This window comes from Lactuca serriola, chromosome 8 (assembly GCF_051521515.1).
Source record: "Lactuca serriola cultivar US96UC23 chromosome 8, Lser_US96UC23_V15, whole genome shotgun sequence".
Taxonomy (NCBI): domain Eukaryota; kingdom Viridiplantae; phylum Streptophyta; class Magnoliopsida; order Asterales; family Asteraceae; genus Lactuca; species Lactuca serriola.
Genome location: NC_136415.1, coordinates 244,931,445 through 244,937,362, shown reverse-complemented (window position 1 = coordinate 244,937,362; position 5,918 = coordinate 244,931,445). Strand labels below are relative to the sequence as shown.

The window sequence follows — 5,918 nt, the reverse complement described above, 5'->3', positions numbered from 1 at the left end:
ACCTCGCACTAAGGTTACATTAAAACGCACGTACGCCCCACGTACGTGCCCTGAGTCATGATCCCACCTCGCATTAGTACGCTAAGCGTACACACATGGTACGCCCAACGTACTAGCTTCTCAACTACTACGCTAAGCGTACCCTATGGTACGCCCCGCGTACTAATCATAAGGGCCAAAAGTGAAAAGCTTCAAAAAGAAATGGTTAAAATGGAACATACCAAATTCAAGTGTTACAGCTTAGTACCAGGGAGACCTAAACAATTGAATTCGGTGACAAGAGAGAGCAAAAGCTAAGGAGAGAACCCATAGCCTTTTTTTTGCCGACTACAGGTGATCGATTTGTTGGACTACAACCTGTCGATTTGCTGATAGGGAAGGAGAGGGTTGTACATGTGAAGGAAATGGTGATAGGTTGTTGGCATCGTCGTCTATGTAGAGAAGAGAAAGAGAGAGAATGGTTGAGATATTTTTGGTGGTAATATTTGCTTACCTAATTTAAAATATTGCATTAAAAAGGTAATTATATGATTATATGTTAATTGACTATTATTCTATTTATCTAGTTTTTTGAAACGATTGGTTGAGAATTAGTTAGACAGTGACACACTATTTGTTTGGTTACATATAATCATGGTTCTCTCTCTCTCTCTCTCTCTCTCTATATATATATATATATATATATATATATATATATATATATATATATATATTTGTGTGTATTTATATAAACTGATGATATAAATATATAATAAAATTTTTAAAAACATATAAAACGTAATTTGAAACTATAAATAAATGATATATGTAAATAATAAAAGTTAAAAGGTTAGATAATTAAAAGTATTTATATAAAACAACGTATGGGTGTAATTTGGAACATTTATGCAAATTAAAACGGTTATTCTGAAAATATTAAAGAATTACGTTGAAATCAAAATTGACCGTCAATCATTCTATTTTAATATGAAATAGAGGGTTACCCCCGCTCCGTCGGGGGCATAATTTCACTCTCATCTAGGTAAAAATAAACCAGAATCGGAGTGACACTACACAGAGAAAGATGCTTGGTTGGTTATTTCCTCAAATGTCCTTGTATCCACGTGTTCAATAAAAAAAATTGGCTCTGAAATTAAAAGGGTAAGAAACAAACAAACTCACTGAAATTGAACCTCAACTCCCATTTGAAGATTGTTGTTGGTAAATAAAGGTCAACAAATTTAAGGAATTTGAGACACCTCCGGAAATGGAGACATGATTGTGTTTTATCATCACCATATCAAATAAACTCATTATGTGATTCTTCCCTCGACCTATCAATATTTGTTGGCGTGTTAGTAAAAAGATCATATAAATAAGATCAAAGGGTAAAAAAGTAAAAGAACACCAATATGCACACAAGGTTTGCAGCTTCTACCATCGCCTATAATAGTTAAAGAAAAACTAATATTTTTTTAAATGGTTATAGATTATTATATAAAATTATTAATTTTTATAAAGTTATGGAGATGTTATTGTTACCTTTGTGAGTGTGGCAATGCAACTCATTCTTTGCATAAGATTTAGCACAGTTCTCTCGGCTGGCTAACACAATACAATATGCTCTTCCTAAAAATGATTAAAAATTAAAAATCAATATATCATCTTGGTAACAGCAAGAAATAGCAACCAACTATCCATTACTATAATCGGGTATATTTTTTTTATAAAGTAACATGCCTTAATATGAAAAAAGGTTAAAAGTACAGGTTGTAATAGGAACAAATGGAAGTAAGGTGACATACCAAAAAAATAAACAAAAATGTGTTGGGAAAATATGACTTAAAGAAGAAAGGTTAACAAATGGTCAAAACCTTAGATCCATGAGAGGTTTAGAGTACATCCATTTATTACCAGTAAGCTTTATTTTAGCCCACATGTACATCTACCCTGCACCTGGATTGCCAAAATGAAAATGAATCATAATTAAAATCAGCAGTAGAAGCAGAGCGTACATAACCAACAAATCGAAACACGCAGAACCAACAAATCGAAACATGTAGAGCTTTTCCTATAGGAAGTCAATAAAAAAAATCAATAACAAACTATATATGTTTTTTCTGCTTTATTAGTTTCAATCCGAGCTAGGTTCATGTCCACATGAATGTTACATTAGAATGTAGAAAAGAAATGAAGTGCTAATAACAATATTATGTTACAAATTGACTTTGGAAACGTATTTTGTTACTATGCTTATTTACACAGCATAGTTTTGTATTTACCAATGATATAACTTTTTCACTCACTCCTTGGTATTGAAGATATTTTACCCGTTTCCTAAATATGTGATCCAAACCTGACAACAAAAAAGAAAAAAAAAATCATCAATATCATTAATAAGTTAGATTAAAGTAAGGTCATATTTGATCAAATTAACCTAAAAGCCCCAAATGATTGAAGTAGTAGGCTAGTAAGCCTATAATAACACAAACATGCAAACACATCTAAATTAATGGTTTTGTAACAAATATAATAATAATGTTTGTCCTTCTTCCAAGAGAATTTTTTTGGGAGAAAAACTGAAAATATCAGTATACTTAGGGACTAAAAATGTGAAGTACACTAAAAAAGAGCAAACCGGTTCGAGATATATTAAGGTCTGGAACACCTTCTATTTTGCCTATAATGTTGCACCCTAAAACAAATAATAATCATAAGTATTTACATATGCATAACACTAATAGAATTTGGCAATAAATCGAACATTTTAGTATACAAATTTCACAAAATTGAGGTAAAAGTTGTTGAGTGTTCTTACTTTGTAATTTTCTTTGACATCAAATGGTTGTAGGAAATATTTATCTATGTCTTTCTTTCTGTATATCTCACTTACACTAGGACTTTTTTTTTAAAAAAAAAAAGCCAAAAAAGGAGCGAAAATTTCCAATAAAAGAACAAAATTAATTTATCAACTATGCATGGAAAGTTGAGGAATCCACAATCAACTTGCAAATGCTAATTTCAGAAGCATGTTTAGGACCAATAGTCAATCCACATCCCATATCATTTGTTACCATAAAATCCTACATATAAAATCATATAAATCCTTTTTATTAGAAAATTAAAAATAAAGAAGATTAATCATTGTAAATTTACAAAATATTGTCTGACGTGAGTTGGAAGGCTATAGGTTTTAACAACTTCTTTAAAAAGAAAAGTTGTAATTCCGCTTGTGTTGGTTTGCATAGTTCTTTATCAGAAGGCGTTTGTTCAATTCTGAGTAATGGTTTTTTTAGTGTTTTTCCATGAAATTCGGGTGAATTCCATGGCCTATGTATGCTGAAACTGTAATAAAATAAACAAAAAATTTAATATATACAAATTAGTTTTGACACAAAAGCTTTAAAATTTATGCAAACCAAGAATTCGTTGACGAATTGCATGCTGAAAAACACCCTGTCTAACATATTTATTACCCAAACAATCAATTATCGCCTCATAGCATCAACATAAGATGAATATGAGACTATGTGTTTTAGCGTATATGATTGGCACTAAAAGTCAAAGAGCATTGCACAAGCAATCAATTTTTCTTACTATGACAAAAATATGAACCTAAAAAACAACATAAAAGCCAAAACGTTGCAAAAAAAAACTTTTAAATGACCAGGCGCATAATGGTCAATAAACGACTTTCACTACCATATAATTACTTTTTTTTTGTACTAAAGCTCATCTCTAATTTCGTCAATTTACTTAAAAAATACTTCTTACCTGCTGAAACAGGTGCAACTCAAATGTTCATCTTAAATAGCTGCAAAAAGAAGGCAAATAATGTATGAAGTATAAACATAAAAACATCTATTCATCTGATGCATACAAAAAACTCATGTTTTCCATCTTTTCCTTAACATCAAAACGAAAAAAAGGAAAAAAATGCAATATTTAGAAATGATAAATATCAGGAAAAAAAGAGAAGGAAAAACTAATGTTTTACCTGCATAAGAATGTATGTGGAAGCATCGTTCACATACACCTATAACCAAGAATGTAGAGTCATCTGTCTGGATAAGCATATCCAAGAATTCACCCACTTAAATTTTTCACAGGGTAGAAACAAATATAAGTTTAATGTAAAAGAAGAGATAGATAATACAGTTTACCAAGTAGAAACACAATGTTGACCAAATTTTTCATTGAGGAGTTTTGTCAAGCAGTTGGTGTTCAAAAATTAAAAAGAAAAAAGAAGAAAATCAATAAGATTTAAAAACACTAAAAACTGTGAAATTGACAAATAAATGGTGGAATCAACCTACTCCTACACTCCTCCATGTCTTCCCTCGCCTTCCGTCTCCCCTAAAACCAAATTACCTGATGGCAGTTGTGTTGGATGGTCATCCGTTGCAGCAACAACCGTTGGCGATAAGAGCGCGCAAGACCCACACTTCATATAAGTTGATGCAATTGTTGACTGAGATAACACCCTGTTCCTGCCTTGACTGAGTTCTTCGTTTTGGTATTGAAGTGAAAGAAGATTGAGATCGATGTTCAATATGAACAATCCATTGGGTTATCCTACAAAAGTGAAAGAAGGTGGTGGCTTGAATTCCTGAAGAAGTGGTTGCAAGTCAAACTGTTACGCCTGAAGCCGATGGAGAAAAAGGAAGAAGCGAGAAGCTGTGGAAGTGAGCGATTAGAAAGACTGAAGAGGAGGAGGCGATGGATTGGTGACCGGGTGGAGGTTAACTTACCTATGATGGAGTTAGCTTAAAGTAACGTCGGTGGAGCAAACCACTGTGTGACAACCCGAAATTTCTATTCTGTACAACATTTCAATTCAATAGAAGTCAGAACAGTTTCTACTATCTTTCAAACTTTTTGGAATAAGTTTGAGTCTTTTTAAGTTAGTACTTCGGGAGATATCAGGAGAGAGGATACCCTAGGGTTTATTGTGAAACAATAAAGTTCCAAAAACTCCAAGAGTTTGGAGTTTACGGCCCAAATGGTATTTGGACCGTAAACCCTAATGACTATATATATGACACTTAGCCATTTTCACACTTTTTCACTATTTCAAGTTAGAACTCAAATCCTCTCAAGTAGCATCCGACTTTTCCTCCTTGATCTTCAACTTGTAAGCGTTTGTAGCCCTTTTAAGTTGATACATTACTTAATCTAGTGATTTAACACACTTCCATCCATGAAATCATTCCAAAAGGTTAGATCTTCAAGTTTCACCAAGAACACCAAGAACACACACTAGTGTTCTTGGACTTTTAGCACCTTTTCAAGCCTCTATCTTGTAAGTAATTCTATCCTAGAGTATCTTAAGGCTTGTTACACTTCCATATATCAAGAAATCACCCAATAATCACCAAGATCAAGGTGTTTATGGTCCAAGATGTTCTTGAACCGTAAACCTTAAAAGGGTGCCAAAGTGTGCCCTAGTCCCTTCTAAGCCTTGGAAAATAGCATAGATCCTTTCCTTGATGAGCTTAGCACTTGAAAACATCCAAAGACCATAAACCATAGGGGTTTACGACCGTAAACCCAAAGGAAAATGGTCTAAGGACCGTAAACTCCATTTAGGAGTGAAATGGTGCCCTAATCCCTTCCATAGGCTTATACTTCAAGTGGAAATGCTTCTAAGGACTTGTAGAGCTTCAAAACAACACATGGTCAAAGAAGCATGAGTTTACGACCATAAACTCATGAGTTTACGACCGTAAACTCAATGGGTTATGGTCACAAAAACCGTAAACTCATATAAGGGGTTCCCTTGAACCCTAAACTCAATAGCAATGTCCTACCACACTTAGATGCAATCCTTAGGACTTATAACACTTATACAAGGTGTTTAGCATGTCCTAGGATGTCTTAACTTTGTTAATTAGTTGTTTAAAGACTAATTGGATATATATATATATATATATATATGT

General features: G+C 33.0%; 1 long non-coding RNA gene across 2 annotated transcripts; it reads right to left on the bottom strand.

The window, feature by feature from the left end:
* Positions 1-997: 997 nt before the first annotated feature.
* LOC145069393 (uncharacterized) lies at positions 998-4,700 on the bottom strand. 2 transcript variants are annotated; one of them, XR_013689485.1, is made up of 6 exons: positions 3,977-4,700; positions 3,754-3,793; positions 2,262-3,324; positions 1,854-1,935; positions 1,522-1,608; positions 998-1,313 (listed from the first exon to the last, which is right to left on the bottom strand). It is a non-coding gene; the product is annotated as an uncharacterized LOC145069393 (long non-coding RNA). The 2 variants fall into 2 exon arrangements; XR_013689484.1 differs by having other exon boundaries at positions 2,286-3,324.
* Positions 4,701-5,918: the final 1,218 nt, after the last annotated feature.